The sequence below is a fragment of the Gorilla gorilla genome, chromosome 9 (assembly GCF_029281585.2).
Source record: "Gorilla gorilla gorilla isolate KB3781 chromosome 9, NHGRI_mGorGor1-v2.1_pri, whole genome shotgun sequence".
NCBI classification, from domain to species: domain Eukaryota; kingdom Metazoa; phylum Chordata; class Mammalia; order Primates; family Hominidae; genus Gorilla; species Gorilla gorilla.
Window position 1 is genome coordinate 41,740,398 of NC_073233.2, and position 22,821 is coordinate 41,763,218.

The 22,821-nt window shown below is 42.3% G+C and overlaps 1 protein-coding gene across 4 annotated transcripts in view; it reads right to left on the reverse strand.

Annotated features, from left to right (window-relative positions):
* SLC1A2 (solute carrier family 1 member 2) overlaps positions 1–22,821 on the reverse strand; it is a 168,252-nt gene that overhangs the window by 119,576 nt on the left and 25,855 nt on the right. The gene's annotated exons all lie outside the window — the stretch shown is intronic.

Here is a 22,821-nt window from a genome sequence, read left to right on the forward strand (position 1 = left end):
CTGTTTTCTTGCAGAGACGATGGGTGGAGTTGACTCATCTGTGTTCACTTTGGTCCAGCACCTGTAGGCCAGGTGGCTACCCTCAGTGAGAACCCTTTGCCTCATTCATCCTAAAGCAACCTACTTTGTCTCACCCACTGTTGAAACTCTGAACGCAAGCCTCATTTCCTTGCTTCCCATTGTTTCATTTGCCTCTTGTTTATGAGCTCCCCTCATGACTTTGATACGGCACCAACTCGGCTCCAATCCACATTCCCTCCCTTCCTAGTGACATAGGCAAGTATCCACCATGGTCCAGCTGGACCCTCAGAACCTCCTCTCTCAGGTTTTACTGATTGTTCTCACTCTTCATCCCCCTGCCACCATCTGTCAACTACAATGACTTTGGTGACCAATGGCCACTGGGCAGTCTACAACAGTGGAGCAAAGTGAAGCTGATGGGTCCCCTGAGAATTGAAACCTGAACCTGTGACTTCGTTTCCCTTAGTACCACCAGGGGTGGGAACACACCCATGATGCCTTGATATCTTTGCAAAGGGAGACTCTGTGACCTCATTTAATGTTTTTAGGAGTAGGCAACATCTGCAACGATACTTGAGAGACTTTCATAGTTTTGTTTCTTTGCTGAACAGTCAGAAGTACAATTAGCTGAATTAACAGGCTGACTTCTTGCTACTCAGAGTGCACCCAAGCAACCATCCACTTCACCTAGGAGCCCCGTACAAATGCAGAACCCCAGGCCCCACCCAGACCTGCAGAATGAGAAACCACATCTCCAACAGAATCCTAGGTGATTCGTAAACACATGAGAGTTTCAGTAAGAAGCACTATTCTACCTGATCTTGAAATTCACTCAACCAGGCTACAGGTCTAAAATTGTTTCAATTGGAAAAGCAAATGCAAAACAAAGTGATAGTAGCCTGAGAGTTCTGGAGCCACTAATACTCCTAGACAATGCATGAAGAAGCCTTGGGGTCTGGCCCAGCAGCTGGCTCCCCCATCGGTCATGGTGCCTTCACCACTGTCTGCAACTACCAAAACAGGTGCAATGTAGGACAGAAGGGAGTAAACAAAGAGGTGACTTGGAGAGAAAGTAGAGAAGGGATGGAGAGGGCAAGGGAAGGAAGTATGCCTGGTAAAGAGAAACTACAAGGCTGCCCCTTGGCCTCTCTTGTCTCTTAGGATCAGATGCATCTTTCACTCATTTTTCAGCTGGACCAGACCCTCCTCACTTACAGAGCCTTCATCAACAAATCATGCCACCCAGGTGATGGCTTCATTCTGCTATGCTCTCTTATGGTGTCACCATGTGTATTGGTCCCCTCTCCCCTACTTTGGTGGCTCTGGGGATTGGGCATTTAGCCACATGACAACTCCCAAAGCTAGATTATTAACTTTTCCTATTATTTTAGTATCTCCCAAGTACACACTCCATACAATTTATTTGAGATATTTATCCTCAACTTCACAGGTGATTATTGCAAACTTATTCTCAATAACCAGGAAGGACCTAGCATAGGACCAGCCACAAATATGAGTATGATGCTTTGGGTGGCCTCAAGAAATTCTCAGTCATAGTAAGAATTATAATCAATAACTTATTATTGTAGCAATAATTATCATCAAGGTAATTACAGTAGGTTATAATTATAATCAATAGCACTTATAGACAATAATAAATTGTAATCAACTCAAAGTAAGAATCTACAACCAATGATTAAAATCAATAATTCTTGTAATTATAAGCAATAACTCTTAGAATTATAATCAATAACTATTTTTCACCAGGAACCATTCTAAGCCCTTCATTTAGATTAATTCATTTAATCCTTAAAATAAGTTTGTGATGTTGGTATTTTTAAGGATCTTCATTTTACAGATGGGGAAACTGAGGCACAGAGGATTTGGGTAACTTGCTCGAGCACATGGTAGTTTGGGATGCAAGCCCAGGCAGCCTGGCTGGGGCATCTGGCTTCTGCCCACTGCTCACAGCATGATCAGAGATTCAGGCCTATGTACAACCCAGGGATCCACATTTCAGAAGCACGACACACCAGAGCAGGGCCTGAGCCATGTGTGGGGCACTGGGGCACCTTCTCTCGGAGATGGTGACTTGATAGAGCCTGGAGGAGCAGGGCCCAGTCACAGGAAGAGGCAAGGGCGTGTGAGATGGTGGCCACCCCTGCTCCTGCTCACTGTCCCTTCTGCAGAAGCAGATGCCCTTTCAGCTCCTTTCTCCATTCAACTCCTTCTTTCAGACCTCAAGACCCATGACCAAGTGCTGCTGTTTCCATAGCCAGGTTGGGCCCCTTCATGAATGGGACAAACCCAGTAGGGATGCCAGTCACGATCTTCTGCCCCTAGACTGTGCCAAACAACAGGTCCCAGGAACCAAGCAAAGGGCTGGGGAGCAGCTGGTCTAGGGAGGGGCTGAGGCCAGGCTGTGGGTGAGAGCAGAAGGTAGAAACAAGGGTGAGAGAAGCAGAAACAAAGGTTGAGGTACAAAGTGAAACTAAGTGGGAACGCAGGAAAGACCCCAGAAAATGAGTAGATGTGAAACAGGGAGAGGGCTGCAGGCTGTGCTGCAACAAGTTGAGGGGCTGTGGGTGCCCCATCTGCTGGGCAGGAAGTGGTAGGGCTAATGCAGCATGGGCAAGGGGCATACTTGTCTGAGAACTGGGCAAGGAGCCATTGCCATGATACAGAGCACTGGGTCAATGATTAACACAGCATCCCAGAGTCATATACACCAGGAGGCAGAGGAAACAGAAATCAGATCATGGGATTAATATAGCTCAAGTTCAAAGTATTAACTCTGAGCCAGGCACTTTGCTAAGTACTCCATGCAGATTACCTTATTTAACCCTCACATGTAGTACCTGAGAACGTCGGCTCCAAAGCCAGGTTGAGTTTGAATGCTGACTCCTCTGTGTCTTAGCTGTGTGATCTTGAGCAAGTTACTTAAACTCTGTGTTTCTCAGCTTCCTCATCTGTGAAGTGGGATCATGTTAGTAGATATGTCACACATTTGTGATGAAGATTAAATAAAATAATAGAGGTGACATTTAAAGTAGTGCCCTGCAGGTTAGGGCTTCATTGCCCTGTGTCCTCTGCTCTGGGATGCCTAGGTGATTCTACCACAGCCTCCCTCGCTCTGTGACCTGCTGGCTTTGAATGATTTATAGCTAAGACTCCAGGACACTCCCGAAGCTGAGAAATGGAACTCTTAACATTCAGGGATGTGGCCACAGAATTCTCTCCAGAAGAGTGGAAATGCCTGGACCATGCCCAGCAGAATTTAAATAGCGATGTGATGTTGGAGAACTACAGAGACCTGGCCTCCCTGGATCTGGTCACCTGTCTGGAGCAAAGAAAAGAGACCTACAATTTGAAGATAGATGAGACAGTAGCCAAACACCCAATTTAAAGAACGAGTGTCCAACCTTTTGACTTCCCCGGCCACATTGGAAGAAGAAACATTGCCTTGGGCCACACATAAAATACACTAACACTAATGATAGCTGATGAGCTAAAAAGAAAAAGGGTTTGCGTATACTTTTCATGATATTTGTACCACAGATAAGCAAAAAAGTCCTCTCATTCAAAGGGTTGGTTGGACACCACTGGTTAAAAGTATTTACTCACCTTCTAGATTTTTTAAATGCCCTGTGTCATTAATAAGCTTAGAACATTGCTAAGCAAATATTAAGCCATCTATTATTTTTTAATAACTATTTTCTTATAATTTTGTCTTATACTTAGTAGGGAGCCTGCTGGCACTGTGTCATTAAGATATATCTCTATATATAAATGTGTAAGGTGATACACATACACATACCTATATAAATCGTATATGTGTATAGTCAGTTCTTAATGTTGACAGGTTCTTGGAAGCTGTAACTGTAAGTGAAGCAACATATTGCTTAACAAAACAAATTTTACCATAGTTTAATTGATACAAACAAAAGGTATTTGAATGGCATATAGCAACATTGTTTCATTTTTTAAAAACCGCAGTTTTCAAGAACCTATTTTACACATTAAGTGAGGACTTACTGTATGACTATTTGTGTGACATGGATTTTTCAGATAAAAATTGTATAACAAAAAATAAAAAATAAAAATAATACAGTAGTGCCCTGCAGAGAATAAAACCTCATTACATTTAATGATACTTATTATTACTATGATCATCCTCTTTTAGATACCAAGACATTGAAGCACAGATTGAAGTTGAATTATGGCTGAGAAGCAAACCCAGTCAGTCCTTCCAGAGAAGCTGAATGTGTTATCATTGTGGTTCCCCGCTTCACGTGAATTCAGAGGAACAAGGGGAAGAGAGGAGACACAGGTGAGAGGACAAAAACCCCCAGAACAAAGTGGTCAGTAAAGCAGAGTAGAAGAAGCGGGCCTGGGGCCATTTCTGAGTAGATCTCACGACTGCAGGTGCAGGTTGCAGGATGCGGGTGGCTGGTGAGCTGAGCACAGCAGGAGGCCCTGGAGATGGAACCCCCGTGTGGTACTAGCATCCAAGCTTTGGGCCCTCCAGTCGAGGTGGCTATTTCAGTTGGGCCATGAGAACCGTGTCTAAAAACCCCAGGGCCTTGCTGCAAAGTCGTCACTCTGGTCAGAGCCACACAAGTACTTGCAGACCCAGGCAGTGGCATCAGCAGGTCACTGGGCCTGGACTGGGATGAGGAGGGCTACAGAGGAGGGTGAGCAATGGTAAAAGCTGAGACAGACTGAGTGATCACCACCTGTGAAAAACTGTTCTACACACTTCATACTTCCACTTGATCTTCACCGTGACCCTAAGAAATTGATTCTATTATTATCCCCAATTGGTAGACTAGGACATCAAGGCACAGAGAAGTCAAGTAACATTTGCAAAGTCACACAGCAGGTAAGTCACAGAGCCAGAAGCGCAATCCAGGCTGTCTGGCTCCACAGTCCATACTCCTAACCTCCAGTATCAGTAATAACCAGCCAGGCTAGTCTCAGAAATATCTAGACAATTTATAAGGCCTAAAAACTCCTATTTGTCACTGGATCCTTGGCCTAAACAGTAAAGTACGTTTAGTGCAGTCAATTAAAAGCTAGAAATGGAGAAAATATTAGACAATCCCAGATTGAGAGGTATTCTATTTAAAAAAAAAAAAAAAACCCTCTTTGAAAGTGTCAAGATCATGAAAAGACATGGAAAGACTGAGGAACTATCTCAGATGGGAGGAAGCTACAGAGACATGACAACTAAATGCAGTGCAGGACCCTGGACTGAATCCTAGAACAGAGAGAGAACATTATTGGAAAAATATGAAATCCAAGTAAATTCTAGCAATTGTTGCAAAGTTAATTTCTTAGTTTCGATCAATGCTCTATGGTTATGTAATACGATACCATTAAAGGAAGCTGAGGGAGGAGAATGTGGGAACTCTATGTATTATTTTTCCAATTCTTCTATAAGTCTAAAATTGTCTGAAATGTTTAAAAATTTTCAAAAGACAAAAAAGATAAATGAAAAAAGGATCAAAGCCACTGCCATTCTCGGGTTAAAAACCAACATGTTTATCTTTATAATTGTAACCAAATTATCCTGTTTCCACTTATGTATGTGAATAATTACTCATCTTGATTTAACATTATATCTGTTTTCAATTATGAATAATATTTTTTTTTAAGCCGGCAATGGTTACATTTAGACACCTGGATCTGCTTCAGAAAAAAAAGCAAAAACAAAAACCAGATTACTTACACATGCTTCAAGATATGAATCTATCATCTCCCCCTCTCTTTGACTCATATCCTCAATGTTGCTATTCGACAAATTTCCTCAACCCCTGCACATTGATGGAAGCTGCTAGGAAAAGCCTGGATCACTTGGAGGTTGAAGGTCATTTTGTAGCCAGCAGTGAGCTTCCAGAAATGCAGCTGGTACTATAACCACTGAGGAATGAGCAGGCCACGTGTCTTCATGAAGATCAGAATGGCTGACAGGCAGAATGGTAAAGCAGAAATAGGTGTATGTTCCCCCCTTCCAATGTGCGGGGCACTGAAGTAAACACTCTATCCCCATTAACTCATTTAGCGCTCACTACACCCTTAGGAGGAAGGAGCCATTAATGTTATTCCCATCTCACAGATCAGGAAATTGAAGGTCAGAGGGGTTAAGCAACTTCCCAAGGATGTGCAGCAAGTCAGCAGTAAAGTTGGGATAGAGAATGGAAACCACGTGTCTCAAGAGACTGTAGGCATCTTTTTCCTTTTCAAACTTTCTTGTTTCAACCAATATCGGACTGGCTATCTCTGTCAAATCATCCCTGGTTTGTTCTCAACTCAGAGAGTGGGCTGCAGGTCAGCCAGATGAATGCCACAGAGCATGCACTGTGTAACAGATGCTCTACACCCGTCATTCCATCTGTTCGTTACCAAAGGGGGATGATGATCAACTCTATTTTCGTGAGATAACTGAGGCTCAGAAAGGCTAAGGAACTTGTCCAGCACCAGAGGGCTAAGTGGCTGTGTCAGAACTTAAGCCCACACATCCCTGATGGCCGAGGTCTGTGCTGTCTTCATTCATTCTATTTCCAAGGAAGACTCACAAGATGAAAAAAAATCATCAAGTAGATACCAAGAAAGGAACCTCCCAACAACCCCTAAAAAGTAAGCTGCAAAGACAGGCCTGTATAGGCATATTCATGCTGATTATTCCATTGATTTTGCCCGTCATATTTGTCAAATCCAGATAATTCAGACCCTAAACAAAAAGAAACGTTTTTGTTTTGTTTTCTCATTTTACATACTGACATGTTCTAGCTTATCTAGAAAATTGCAAGCATTCTTTTTCTTTATCCCAGTGTTGGCTTTTCTTTAAGAAACACAGATTCACAATCTATTTCACTAACTGGCCATTGATAAATAAAAATACTTGCACGTGGCAAATGGAAGCAACATTGTGCAGGAACTTGGAGGTTCCTTTAGTAGTTTCAGCCAGAAGAATAAAGCCATACAGAACCACACAAGCTCCCAGAAATCCAAACCCAGCTGATTGGTTTTACACTTGGAAACATCATCAGCACCACCACTGCCTCCCATCCCAAAAGCCCTTCCACAGTTACTAACTCCAAATTCTGAAAGGGAAAAGCAATATGCAAATTCAGAAAAAGGCAGAACCCCCAGATCCTAAAGCCCAGGCTCAAATCACAGTGGCTTGATGCCTTTGCAAAGCATTACTTTAGGGACTGATTATTCTGAAACATTGTTTGGGTGATGATACCCAAGACACCAGGGCCCTGCCTCCTGGGAAGACAGCAATATTAGCTTGTGGCTGCATAGTAGACATCGTTCATCAAAAACAGAAGAAATACCAAGAAAAAATATTGATGCTAGCTGGTCTGAAGCAGTTTAAAATTGTCACAAACCTGCACTGATTTGTTAGCATCTTTATCTCTGAAAGCGCTCACCCTTATTCACATCAGCAATTTGTGTCTTTAGGAATAACTAAAAATCCACTGCCCTTTTTCATGAAAACTAAGAACCACCTAGTATAAGATTAAGAACCTTTCCAATGCATTGGAGACAAGAAGGACAGGGTGAAAAAATAAGTCTGCCTGTAACTGAAGCTCTCAATTGGATTGATAAGTCTTGTGCCTCGAACTTACTGTGCACAAAAACAACAAGAGTGTGACAGGCAAGAGTGTCTCCAGACTAATATATAACCTGTGGTTCTCTTCAATTAAGCTCTATGAATAGTTGTCTATAAGGATGCAGTTAAAGTTGGCAATACCTGGCCAGATTGGCAAGGATGCATAGCCAATGCAGCTAAATGTAGCTCATGGAAGGGGAAGGATAAGATGGAGGGGTAAGTCTGAAGCTCCATTGTCTGTGAATTAAATGCATTAAAATTTGTGACACATGGCCAGGCGCGGTGACTCATGCCTATAATCCCAGCACTTTGGGAGGCCGAGGGGGATGGATCACCTAAGGTCAGGAGTTGGAGACCAGCCTGGCCAACATGGAGAAACCCCATCTCTACTAAAAATACAAAAGTAGCCAGGCGTGGTGGTGACATGACTGTAATCCCAGCTACTCAGGAGGCTAAGGCAGGAGTATCGCATGAAGCTGGGAGGTGGAGGTTGCAGTGAGACGAGATCATGCCATTGCACTCTAGCCTGGGCAACAAGAGCAAAACTCTGTCTCAAAAAAAAAAAAAAAAATTGTGACACAGAGGGCAGTGCCCAGCACATAGGAAGTCTATGTAAATGCCAGCCTTTGTTGTTGCTGCTGCTACTGTTATTACTAATAAAATTTTTAGACTGCCCTGATTCACAAAACTATTGCAAATCCTTTGCCACATTTAGACAATGCAATTTCAATAGGCAATACAGATTTTTTTTTAAGCCAGACATAAAATCCTGGGTAAGCAAACTCCCACCCACAAAGAACATGGCACCTGTGCCTTGGACATATTCCTCGGGAGAGATCACCTAGCAATTTGGGAGCTTAGAAGCCTTTGCTTCAGGCTTGAGAACATGCCAAGGACTCTCCATGAGAATCAGTCTAGGGAGAGAGGAAGAGAGACATTTGATCGCCTTTCCCAGTGAAAAGCATATGTCCGGGGCATGCAGGCTTCCTCCACTCACTTATGGATGGAAACAATGCTAAGCACATTCTGTCCCAAGAACTTACTTATGCTTATCCTTAAGGCTTCACTTTTTAATTTAAATCCCAGGATCCTGCCATAAACCTGCCAACTGAAAGCTTGATCTGAGAACAACTTTCTGGGCAATCAATTACTCACGTGGCGAATCCCAACAGCCAAAACAAATGTCATCCAGACATCCCCAGAGTTGGTTAGAAGCTATGGCCATTTTAAATTCTCCTTTCCATGATTATCACTAACAATATTTAATAAACTCCATTTAACCACCAACTGCAAAGACTTTACTTGCACGCTGATACTGGGTCAGGTTCATTATGCTAAGCAGACACCTGATTGCCCCAGGCAATCTATAAAAGGTCATACCTGTTATAATTCCCATGATTCTCATATTTTCATAATCCATCTGATTTTATCATTTAATCCCTCAGCCTGCTTTTGAAAAACCCAAGAGCTCACTGGTTTGATAAGACAACCAACATTAAGCAAGTTCCCAAACTGTAGATGCACAGCATGCAATGCCAATACCCTCAGCTCTGCAGTCCTATGAAATGAAACACCTCCTTGACATAAGAACACCCTGATGCTCTGGGTGGTTCGACTCCACCTAAAGATTCCATGGAAAAGGCCTTGGCTTTTGCTTTGCTTTTGAAAAATAAGCCAGGTTGTAGCCCTGGTCATTGTGAGCACTAACCTTCTCCGAATGTGGTCCTTGGGCCTCTTCATGGATGCATATGTGCGAGTTATTCTAGGTGATCTCTTGTTAAAGAGTTTTATTTTAAATCCCAGCTAATCTGTGCGACTCCCTGGATTGGTCTGATCTCTTGATACATCTTAGTTCAGGTCTACAGCGAGCTGCAAAAAGACAGTGCAAACACTTTTGCTGTTTGTCTCCCTCTTCCCCTTTCTTCCAATCAATTCTGTTCCATCAGGAACCCCTCATCTCTTCTGCGTAAAGAGGTATATAAATAAAAACAAAATAAATAAATAAAAGGGATGCGTGAGTTGCTGGTTCTCCCTATAGTGACAGCGCTAAGGCAGTTTAAAGAGGGGAGTGTGTGGGTGTCTGCACGGGCAGTGCCTCAGTGCTTCGCTGTTTGTTTTGAGTGCCTCTGGGTATTTTTAGAATCTGTAGGGAGAAGCTGAGCTGCACTGGATGGCTGTTATGCTCCTAATGACACCCTGGGCTTAAAGAAACAGGATTCACAGCGACTGCTAAAGTTTCAGGCAATAGAAGACAACATTTGACAAAATTACACGTATGTGGGGATGGAGGTAGAAGAAAAGAGAAGGAAAAGAAAAGAAAACTCCTTGACAAACTAAGTTGGAGTGAAGTATTACAGAGCTCAGGTATAAGTTACTCAATTATGAGATTTTTTTAAGAGTTTTCAGTAGCCACATATATCTTCCTCCTTTCATCCCTTTGTTTCTTTTCTCTTATTTTCATCATTCGGGCAGCTTTTTGGGCAGCCACCTTTTCCATGTCATCCCATCGTGTGATCGTCATCACACGGTGATCCAGACTGGGCAATCAGAGCAATCCTTTCCTACAGTGGTCAGCCCAAGAATGGGTGTGGCTGAAGCCCAGCCAATGAGACTCTTCTCTGGGCCTCTTCCTGGAAGTATCAGAAAAGAGGCACTTTCCATTGCTGAAATCATTTGCTCTGAGGATGCTGTAAGCCTTGAGCTGCCAAACCCATCATTGCCTGAAAGGACGACAACCCAGAAGAAAACCCAACCAAAAGATGGGGAGAGGAGCAAAGTCTAGATAGCCTTTCAGCCCTCTGTCTGCTGTATCCAAAGCCTGCTGAATCCCTAGACATCCCAGTTACCTTACCCATAAAGATCACCCCTTCTTTCTCTTTGAGTTTGAGTCCCACCAAGAACAGCCTGAAAAATCTTCAATAGCTGTCAATTTTTAAAAACATCAAAGGGACACTGAAGTACAAGCCACAGCCTGTCCACTCATGCCTACCCTGCTGGTTCAGAGGACAGCAGCCCCCTCAGCAAGGCCCCCAAACTGCTCTTGTTTGCCTCAGAAGACAGGCGGGAAATTCCAACCTGATCCTACTTTGTGCTTCAGGAAAACAAAGGGTAGTATGTATTTCTCGTAAGTGTCATATTGCACCCTTTAATTTATTGTCTTTCCCAGAAACACACAACTATGATGATTTCATGTTCTGCAACAGTGAGTACTGATCTCTTATCACATAGTCCCCTTCCACTGAGTGAAGTGACAATGAAGAAAATGATGATGAAATTGTAAAAATACAGTACCCTGCACAAAGCCAACAAACAGTAACTATATCTGTACTTGCATGATTGGTTAGATTCCCACAACAACCTTATGAAGCAGGTATGATAACATGCCCATTTTACAGATGAAGATACTGAGGCTCAGAAAAATGGAACAACTTGTGCAAGATGACACAGCAACTAAGAAACAGAATCAAACTCAGCTCCATGTTCCTACAAGACCCGTGGTAACCACTCTGCATTGCTCTCTTCACTGAATCACCCACCACTTGTTGGACCTTTACTTGCCATTTGTTTCATACTGTGCTTTCCCTGTGGTCCTTGTCAACCTGTCGATATTTTCACTATTACAGAGATTCTGTTAAACCTATTTTGTTTCTTCCTGATCCTCTTGTGTTTGATTGCCCATCATTCCATAGAGTGATTCTTCAAGATGGGCCACAGGGGCAACTAGACCAGTGAAATCTTTGTTTAGCTAACTTATAATGGAACATCATGAATCCATTTCATAGGAAGAAGATACATGATATTTCCAAAAAGACAAAGCATAAGTTTTAACATTCCTCCTAAGGCTGGGTGTGGTGGCTCACGCCTGTAATCCCAGCACTTTGGGAGGCCGAGGTGGGTGGATCACTTGAGCTCAGGAGTTCAAGCCCAGCCTGGCCAACATGGTGAAACCCTGTCTCTACTAAAAATACAAAAATTAGCTGGGCGTGGTGGCAGGTGCCTGTAGCCCCAGCTACATGGGAGGCTGAGGCAGGAGAATCACTTGAACCCAGGAGGCAGAGGTTGCAGTGAGCTGAGATCATGCTACTGCACTCCAGCTTGGGCAACAGAGCGAGACTCAGTCTCAAAAAAAAAAAAAATCCTCCTAAAGGGTAGGTGAATGATCTAGATCATGCTTTAGACCTTTAAGGTATTATTGTTTCCAGCTCTCTAGGAGTGAAAAAAGCTTAAATGCTTCTTTTGAATCTGAATCTGAAAACTGATCCTGCTTTTCCTACCTGCACGCTACAAAAGTTAAAAGCCAACACCATCTAAGAAAATTATCAGACATATAGAAAAAAATACATATGCAAAGATGTTCACAACAGTGTTATGACAGAGGAATGTTAGGCATGTCCAGGAGTAAGGGATCAGTTAAGTCAATTGTATAGTGTAGCCATGACTGGAAAACACTCAAACTGGTAGTGTATTAAAAGTTATATCAAAAAAGAATATAGTGGGAAAACTCTGGCATAATCCTAAAAGAAAAAAGCATGCCTGAAAACACTATGTTAGTTTGACACAAATTTAAAGGACATAAACTAAAATGACAACAGTAATGGGACCTGGGTAAATTAATTTTGTTATGTTGTGTTGCCTTTTTTCTGCCTTTTTTGGTTGAAAGTATTTTTTGTTGTTGTTATTTTTATAATGGTTATTATGAAAGAAATAAGCCTAAGAAAATGCTATATGGCTTAAGGAGATAAAGATGTTATGGGATTATCAGAGAAAAGGAGAGTACAAGCAGAATGTGCCAGTGGGGAGCCCAACTCTGGAGCTGACTGCTTAGGTTTGGATTCTGGTTCTGCTCCTCACTAGCTATGTAACTAGGGCAAGTTACCCAGATTCTCTGTGTTTCAGTTTCCCTGTCTATAAAACAGGGATGGTAAGAATAGTTCCCACCTCATGCGGTTGTTCTGAAGATCACACAAGCTAACATACATGAAGCATTTAAAACAATGCCTGGCATAGAACAGGTTCTATATAAGTCGTTGCTATCATTATGGAATAAACCACCCAAGAGCAAATACCCTGTCTTTCTCATCTCTGTATTCCCAGCACCTCTCCAAGTGTCTGGCTTACAGTAGATGCTTGATCAATGTCGTCTGGGTGGATTCTGGAGGGCAGTGCTGATATTTTGAGGAATGGCCACCATGATACCATCTCACTCAGTACATCTATGGTGTGACATCTCCCTCTAGATCCCTTCCACGGGGTTCTTCATGCTGAAGGGATGGCAATTGTTCTACTCGCTTGTTTGGAGTACTGACAGTTAACAAGATAAAAGGGACAGAAACTGTACTGCCACAACACAGCAAAGTTTAGCAATGGCCTGCCATCGCCTCCTCTGTTCCAGCCAGGATTTTTTTGGTTGCTTGAAAGAGAAATACGTTCACCCTAGTGCAAATAAAAGAGGAGAGTATCATATTGCTAAGTATAGATATCTCATGGAATCCAAGAACAAGAAACAAAATAGTAATAGAAGCTGTCTTGTCATATGTAACTTAAACCGGTGAGTGGGTGATTCATCAACGAAGTCAGTGAGATCTGGAAATGACTTTTTTAATGATACCATAATTCTATAAATATTTTAACTGAAAGTACAGATCCCATGTGGAATATGGAAGATGACTATTCTCATCCACGCAGGTTGCTCCTGGATTGTCTGAGTTCTGATTTCATCCTTTAATCCCATGAATCTTTAAAAAAGTAATGTACAAATAATGAATGCGACCCTACTCCTTCTTGAATAAGGAAGACCCACTCAAAGGCCATCTGCAAAGCATATGGCCATAATTCAAAATGACAAGTACATGTTAGATTTAAGAATCCTTAATGAATCTCAAACAGTTGCAGCTTTAGGCTCAGTGGATTAGAAGATATTGATTCATCATCGAAGATTATTTGCTTGTTGAAGTTACCTATGCATTTGCACTGTGGCATACTCACCAGTATCCCAATTTCTGAATGTTCAGAAGATTCACTGGCTTTAGGGGAAAGGAGTATCATCACAGAAGTTTGGCCACTTATATGCTTGTTCTATTGGGCAGTTACACAAAGACTTTGAACCATAGAATTTGGGGAATTTAGAAGGATTTTAGAAACCCAATAATCAACCCCTCTAAAGCCTAGAGAGGTGACAGTAAGTAAGATGCTAAGGCTGGGAAGCCCATGGTCTCAGAGTCTCAGTGCAAGATGGCTTCCCTACACAATTGTGTACCCAAAAAGTAACCATCTGCCTAAATATGGCATCACTTGTAGAAAGGCAGTTGGTTAAATTTCCCAGATATATGTGGTTTATACAAAGATAAACTAAAGAAGTGATAAAAATGTATGCACATGCTGACATCATACTATATCTGGAGAATACAATTTCTAGAGGCCCCAGAGTGACCCAGCGAGACAGTGAAATAGAAATATTCAAAAATAAAAGCTTTCCCCTCACTGCATTCTAAATTGTCATTGAGAAAGGCCAGAAAATGTCCAAGCTCAAACCATCCCTGCCCTCCCCTCCTTTTTATGAATTAGGGTAACAGATGGCTTTTTCAGTACATAGAAGAGAGGTAACAGCTGTTGATAATCTATGACAAGCACATATCAGATGGTTTTTCCATTTAATCCTCATCACAACCCTGAAAGGGAAATATTATCTCCCTTTTACCAGGTGAGCAAACTGAGGCTCAGAGAAGTTAGGCAATTTCCCCAAGGTCACACAGCTAGTCTGTCTATTTCTAAAGCCTACAGGTTTTGTAGTGTTTTGCCTCCCATTCTCCCTAAATAGAAGAACCTGCAGAGGGGTCTGGGTAGCAGTCAAATGTTCTTTTTCAGAACACCTTACAGCGACATGGTTTGGGACCTGTAAGTTATCTCAGAATATCAATTCCACAATGAGCCAGGCCAGCCATCTGCTTTTCTGACTTGATCTTTCCCCAAGATGTGCTGTATCAAAGACAGGGAGCTTGGTTTTATTTTTCTCTGATTGCTTGGATTCTCCTTAGCATCTTCTAACCAATCTTATATCATCATATATTATTATAATAGTATTTTTTTCTTGAGCCTGCAGGTTCTCTGGGTGAAACTATGTGTGGAATTTGTCTCATCAAAGTTAGAAGAATTTACACAAAGGACACAGGAGCAAGGAACACAGTGAAGCTTTAAAAATAATGACAGTTGGCCCGGCGCGGTGGCTCAGGCCTGTAATCCCAGCACTTTAGGAGGCCAAGGCGGGTGGATCACGAGGTCAGGAGATCTAGACCATCCTGGCTAACATGGTGAAACCCCGTCTCTACTAAAATACAAAAAATTAGCCGGGCATGGTGGCGGATGCCTGTAGTCCCAGCTACTCAGGAGGCTGAGGCAGGAGAATGGCGTGAACCCGGGAGGCGGAGCTTGCAGTGAGCCGAGATGGCGCCACTGCACTCCAGCCTGGGCGACAGAGCAAGACTCCATCTCAAAAAAATAAAATAAAATAAAATAAAATAAAGTAAAATAAAATAAAATAAAATAAAAATAATGACAGTTTTCTTTTCTCTGAACCTTAACCATGTTCCCTGCTATATTTCTTTCACACTCTCAGGTTTGTTTTTTCCATGGAATATCTAAATTCTTAGGCCTATCTTGTCTTCTCTCATTCCTCACTCTTTTATTGTGCCAGAAAAAAAAAGATGTCTTTTAAAATAAATATGGTTTCCAGATACCTGTAGACGTTGACACCCTCAGTCACTGCTGTAATGAAATTCAGGGATGTCAGTGTAAATCAACAATCAACTGAAGAAAGGTGGTGATGAAAAGGCATCAATATGTTACTACTCAGATGGCTATTTCAAGCATCTTCTTTTGAAAGAAATCAAAAGAATATCAATTTTTATTTTTGAAAATTCAAAAAACCCATCAGTTTAAAAGGTTGTATTTTGAAATCATAGCAAATTTCAGGTGATTCCACCTTCAAGCAATATCGATATATGGTTTAGGGACAAATCATTTTAAAAGCAATAGCTAACATACTAAGGGGCTTAATGTGTGCCAGGAACTTCTTCATATAGTTCCTATGCATTTATCCTCACAACCACCCCTAAATAATGTGGTCCTACTATTAAACCCATTTTACAAACATGGAAACTGGGACTTAGAAAGCTTAAATACATTCCTTAAAATTACCTTGTCTGAGAAGCTTGGTGACTAACCTGCAGTGCTTTTTCGTTTTTAAAAAAGAACAAGGGGCAAAAATTTACATCTTTCTCCCCCTTTTTTATTTGTTGTAGAGATGGAGTCTTGCTATGTTGCCCAGACTGGTCTTGAACTTCTAGACTCAAGCAATCCTCTTGCCTCAGCCTCCCAAAGTGCTGGGATTACAGGTATCCACCACACCCAGTAATCTGCAAAAATAGACCTTCTGACTTTCCCATCTTCTGGCACCTCCCCTCACCCCCATTCTCCTGTGGAATTGGTATATGTACTTGATCCTGGTCAATCAATCACTGAAGATGGCTGCCTTAATGTGTGGGAGAGAATTACCTAAGAAGAAATGGGTCAAATCATTCTGGGGTGGGTGGGGGAAGAAATGCCAGTTCAAGATGCTGCTTCTAGAAAAGTGACTCAGAGAGGGGCCCAGCTTTTTATGCAATCCCAAAATGCCAGAAACGTGGGGTCTCTGGCCACTGAGGAGGCTCCCATGTAAATGGCTGGCTCATTTGGGTCTTCCCCACACTGGATTAGGAGGCAAGAACATCCCCTACTTTTCCACACTGTGACCTTGCTTGCTACAAAAGCCATATTACCTTCCCCTGGAGAGTAACGGGTGTGTTTTCTGACTATGTCCCAGACAAAGCTCATTAATAATTCACTTCTGAATAAATGACAGGAAAGTATTTGGTTGCCATGGTAACAACTGCAAGGCCTATTTGTTTTTTGTTCTTTTTTAAAATAATGTCTGGGCCATTTTTTTGTGAATGTTGAATTACTGACAGAAACCATACATGTATAAGACAGAGATATGAATGGGTAGGGAAACAATATCTTAAAAATGCAGTCGGTAAGCCATTAAGCATCAGGACCTTAAAATAAGGGAACCAAAATGCCTTTCTCAGCTTCCCACTGCACCCTTCTGGAAGGAGGAGGAAGTGACAAAAAAAACAAAAACAAACAAAATCATTTCTAGACTCAATTAGCTATGTGATGAAAACTTATTCATACCAAAAATTCATATATAAAAGCATTTTTCACACTTGAACTTTTTTCTTAATTAACATATATTCTTGCAACTAATCGTTACTACAACCTTATGAGGTCAGCGTTATCATACTCATTTTATGGATGGGGAAGCTGAGTCTTAGAGAACACGGCCTAAGCCTCATAGTCTTGAAGTGGTAGAGGCAGAATTTATACCCAAGTCTGCCTGAATCCAAAGACTGTGTTCATGCTACGTATCAACCCTCGGGGAAAGGAAGAAATGGGATCCCATTAGGGGAGTAGGGTTTGCCCAGAATTTATTTCCAGAAAATAGGCCTTAAATAATTTTTACTGAAAAGAGAAAGACCCGATGAGTCATAGATTTATTTAAAATGTCTTTCATCCCATTGCTAAAGAGCAGGGAGGAAAAGTGAGTTTCATCAGTTTCACATTTTCATCTTTTACGGCACTACATACCAGATGAAACAAACTCTTTTTCATAGCATTCGAAATAATCTCAGACATGTTTGTTTTTGTTTTGTTTTGTTTTGACACAGGGTCTCACTCTGTTGCCCAGACTGGAGTACAGTGGTGTGATCACAGCTCACTGCAGCCTTGACCTCCCAGGCTCAAGCCATCCTCCTGCCCCAATCTCCAAGTAGCTAGGACTACAGGTGTGTAACTCCATGCCTGTCTAAATTTTTGTATTTTTTATAGAGACAAAGTCTCCCTATGTTGCCCAGGCTGGTCTTAAACTCTTGGACTCAAGTGATCCTCCCGCCTCGGCCTCCCAAAGTGCTGGGATTACAGGCATGAGCCACCATGCCCCACTCAGACATGTTTTTATTGAAAGATAACACCCTACCCCCGATTGTGAGCATGTAGAGCCTATGCCTCCTTCACCTTTGTTTCCCAGCACTATACACCTTCGGATGCTCAGAAAGCATGAGCAGGTGGAATTACCCTAAATGAACTAATTCAGAAACAGAAAACCAAATATCACATGTTGTCACATATAAGTGGTAGCTAATCACTGGGTACACGTGGACATAGAGGTGAAATAATAAACACCGGGGACTCCAAAAGGGGCTGGGAGTGAGGGCTGAATAATTACCTATTTGATGTGATGTTCACTATTTGGGTAACGGGTACACTAGAAGTCCAGTCCCCACCAGTATGCAATATACCCACATTAACAAACGTGCACATGTACCCCTGAGTACAAAACTAATTTAATTTTTTAAAAACCTAAATATGTAGATGACCAAAAACTGAGGGAAAAAAATATTTGTGGAAGAGTCAATAAAAGAATCAATAAGAGAATGAAGTGCTTTAAAGCAATACCACTTTAACTTTTATTTCATATATTCAAATATTCCAAGCAAAAAAATGACTCAATGCTTAAATCACTGGGTGAATTGGCCCAGTTTCCCATTCACATGCCCAGGTAGAGAGCCCAGCAGGTGAGGAAGGAGCTCAAGGCTGAGTTCACAGAGTTCCTCATTCTCATTCCAAAACTACTTCTCAGGTTTTTGGTCTTCTTTTTGTTTTGTTTTTAACTATTAGTATTTTCTTCTTCTTCTCCTTCTCCTTCTTCTTCTTATTTTTTTTATTTTTATTTTTATTTTTTTGGTGAGACAGAGTTTCACTCTTGTCACCCTGGCTGGAGTGCAATGGCATGATCGTGGCTCACTGCAACCTCTGCCTCCCGGGTTCAAGCGATTCGCCTGCCTCAGCCTCCGGAGTAGCTGGGATTACAGGCATGAGCCACGATGTCTGGCTAATTTTTGTATTTTTAGTAGAGACAGAGTTCACCATGTTGTCCAGGCTGGTCTTGAACTCCTGAACTCAGGTGATCCACCCATCTCAGCCTCCCAAAGTGCTGAGATTACAGGCATGAGCTACCACGCCCAGCCTCTTTTTTGTTCTTAAATTTTTTTGTAGACACCAGGTCTTGCTATATTGCCCAGGCTGGTCTCAAACTCCTGGGTTCAAGTGATCCTCCCATCTCAGCCTCCCAGAGTGTTGGATTACAGGCATGAGACACTGGGCCCAGCCAAGGTTTTGGGGTCTTAAGTATTTCACTTTTCCGGATTTCTGTTTGCTATCTGTAAAATGAGCATGCTTTAAAGCTAAGAATAGAGATAATAAAGTTTAAAGTTTGAAACTTTGATTTGTATTTTTAAATGGTCACTATGACATTTAGCAACTGGTTTAGCAGGTTTTAGATGTTTATTCGGTCAACGGCACAGCCTGTGTGAAGCACTAGCTAAACACCCCAGTTAGCCTGCTCTAAAAGACAAAAACACAAACAAAAAACCCACTTGACTTTAGCACATACAGTAATGAGTTTCAAACATGTCTGTGTGCAATCCACAGTAAGAAATAGATGTCTTCTTTTTCTCATGATGTCTCAGCGCACACCCACACACAGGCACGTGCACACACAGGCATTCACACACCAAAGTACAAGAAACGGCCCATGTCCTTCCTACATGCAGTGTACCCTGATAGTTTCTATTCTCCTCCATTTCATTTTTAAAATTTGATTTTTTTAAGTAAGTTGCTTTCTTGACCCACTAAATTGGTTTTGGCCTGCAGTTTGAGAAGCAATATTGAGGTTACGTTTTACTGACCACTCGAAATGCGACCAGTGCAAAATGAGATGTGTCATAAGTTTAAAATACCAGCAGAGTTTGAAAATATTACCAAAAAATAAAATGTACCATCTCATTAAGGAATTTTTCATATTAGTTACATGTTGAAGCAATCATAACTTGGATATATTGAGGTAAGTAAAATCTATTCTTTTTTTTTTTTTTTTTTCTTGAGATGGAGTTTCACTCTTATCACCCAGGCTGGAGTGCAATGGCACGATCTTGGCTCACTGCAACTTCCGCCTCCCTGGTTCAAGCGATTCTCCTGCCTCAGTCTCCAAAGTAGCTGGGAGTACAGGCATCAGCCCCCACACCCAGCTAATTTTTGTATTTTTAGTAGAGAAAGGGTTTCTCCATGTTGGCCAGGCTGGTCTGGAACTCCTGACCTCAAGTGATCTGCCCGCCTCGGCCTCCCATGGTGCTGAGCTTACCGGTGTGAGCCACCATGCCCAGACATAAAATCTATTCTTAAAACTAATTTCACCTGTTTCTCTTTCCTTTTTTAGTGTGGCTACAAGAAAATCTAGTATTCTATCTGTGGCCTCTGCTATATTTCTGTTGGATGGGGATGATCACGAGCAGGGTCAGTCAACCATGGTCCACAGGTCAAATCCAGCTTGCCATCTATTTTTGTAAATAAACTTTTATTGGAACACAGCCTTGCTCGCTTATTTACATACTGTCCGTGGCTGCTTTTGTGATGCAATGGCAGAGTTGACTCATTATGATACAGACTGTATGGCTCGCAAAGCCTACAATATGCACTATCTGGCTCTTTGCAGAAAAACTTTGTGAACCCCTAAAAGAGCATTGGGTGCTTATCATCTCCCAGTCACAATTCTGTGAGAGTTTTATGACCCTGTTTTACCAATGAGGCTCTGGGCGATTAAGTAATTTGCCTGAGGCCACCCACCTGGGCAAGAAGTCACAGAGCTGGGATTTGAACCCTTGCCAGTCTGACCACAAAGCCTGCGCTATCATCTCTACCCTGTGTACCTCCCCATACACCCTCCAAAACCCTTCTTACCTAGGTACAGCGCTGAATTCTACCTCTGTAGCAGGGAGAACCAATCAGCCCACCTGACCGTCAACCAGTCTAGAAGGAAATGGGAACAGGTTTGGTTGGGGAAGAAGGGATCTCCTCAGAGAATTTAAAGGTTGTTAACTGCTGTTTTAGTTTTAGGACAAATTACCTGCCTTCTAACTGCCATGCAAACAAATACCGCTCAGGTGTGACCAAAATTTAAGCATCTTAAGTCTCCCCTCTCTTCAGTTAGGAATTTTCATTAAAACAGCTTGCTTTTCACTTTCAACCCTCAAACCTAAGGACTTCAAACCCTAGATTTGGTAACTCTGGATATCCAAAGTCACTCTGGGGGAAAAAAGAGCGTAGGAAAGATTGCAAATATTTAGCAGGGCTATTTTTGAATCTCTTGATTTAGGCTAGAAGTCCAATGCGCTATCCATTGCGCCACAGAGCCTGCTTGCAAGCAGGGCTATTTTTAAGTGAAAAAGCTAATAACAAAATAGTTTGCAGAATGATACCTTATCTTGATAAATAAATAAAAATCACTCTTATCGTCCCATTCCATGTGTTTGTGCACGTGTGTGTGTGTGTTTTGAATATTATTCTCACAGGGTATTTGGAATTCTTTTTGCTTACACATACTTTTAAGTGTTTGTACAATTAAAAAAGTGTATTGCTTGCGTAAGTTTTTGTTTCCTGGTTTAAGGTGCACATTTTTGGTTTTATTTTCTAAGTACGTTGCTGAGCTTTCGCTGATTTCTACATAGGAAGACACAGAGAATGTGAACTCACCCAGATACAGAGGAAAATCAGGGTCTTTCAGGACTCGGACGGGTAGGGCATCCAGCAAAAGTAGGGCTGCAGCGCCCCCGTGTGTCTAGGGCGGTGGAAGTCACCAGGAGTAGGCGGAGGAAGCCGGCTTCTGACACTTGGGGGAAGGGGACCTGCCTTCTCTATTGCGAATACTATTGGGAATTCCCAGAGTCAATCAGCAGTTAAATGCTTACTGAGTTTCTTACTCATACTCCATCTTGCCAGACCAGAAATCTGAGAGAGCTGGAGCTCCCAAGGCCCACCCTTTGGCTGCCTAAATTAAGACTCCCGGGGTTCCCACACTCTTTTTCCCAACGGCAGTGGAGGGTCTTGGGAAAACTGTCTGGAGGGAATGCCCCGAGTCCTCCTCCCAGTATCTGTTCAGGCTTGGCACCCTTAGGACCTCCCCTTCTGGAAGATTCAGCAGTGCATGTGTATGCTTGGAGAGGGAGGGTGGATAAATGTGGCATGAATCTATTTGGAAGGTTTTATACATCTTGAAGTCTCAACTTTAGGTGTTTCAGGGGGGTATTAAGCACACCAGTGCTTAAATCATAGTATATTTCAAAATAGCCACCTTTTTCCAAGCATCTATATACCTATATGTTCCAGCACTGGTCAAATGACAGATGACTATCGTTACAACCCTCCAAGATAGGTGCTATCATACCTACTTTATGGTGGGAGTCTATGAGGAACCTGAAGCTCTGAGAGGCCAAGTCATTAATCCAGTAAGTATCTGGTCCTAGATTCAAACATCTCTATCCTCCTTCTTGGTGCCAGGTGTCCCGTGTGAAGGTTTGGGTCAGAGTGTGGTGCTAGCAGGTGGCAGAAGCCCAAGATGCATCATCACCCAGGGTCTCGGGCTGCTGGCCTCCATGCAGCTGCCAGATGTGGCTGTATCTGTCTTCCAGAGGGCTGTCCTTAACGCCTAGGAGAGCAGCAGCCTCTCTGTAAGGATCTGTTTAATGCATGAATGGCACTGCATTTTATTGCAGCTTGAGCTGGTCCCAGGAGACTCTCCTGATTTCTAAAGCTGCCACTTTGAAGACAGAGGCCAGCCCAGCTCCTGACTTCTCCCCACAGTGAATGCAGGAGGCTCTTCCCCGGTCATTTTAAAGCTAGATGGCTGCAGGTGACCCATAGCACCCATATCCCCCAGTGTGTGGCATCTGACACCCCCCTCTTCACTTCTTTCCACTGCCTATTGTCCTGAGCAGAGATGGCAAAACAATTCTAAACTGGTGTTCATTGCTAAACCTTTAATTGAATTAGGATTTGGCAACGGGCAAGAGGCATTCAGACAAAATGTGAAAGGATGTTTTACAAATGTGGGAAAAAAGTCACCAACCACTTTTCCTCCCAGCTTTGAACATTTCCCTCAGTGATTTTTGTCTCCCCCCATCCCCAAAATAGCCAAATAAAAATTTATAAAAATCAATAAAGCAAGTGTCTTAATGGTGGTTTGCTCAAAATGC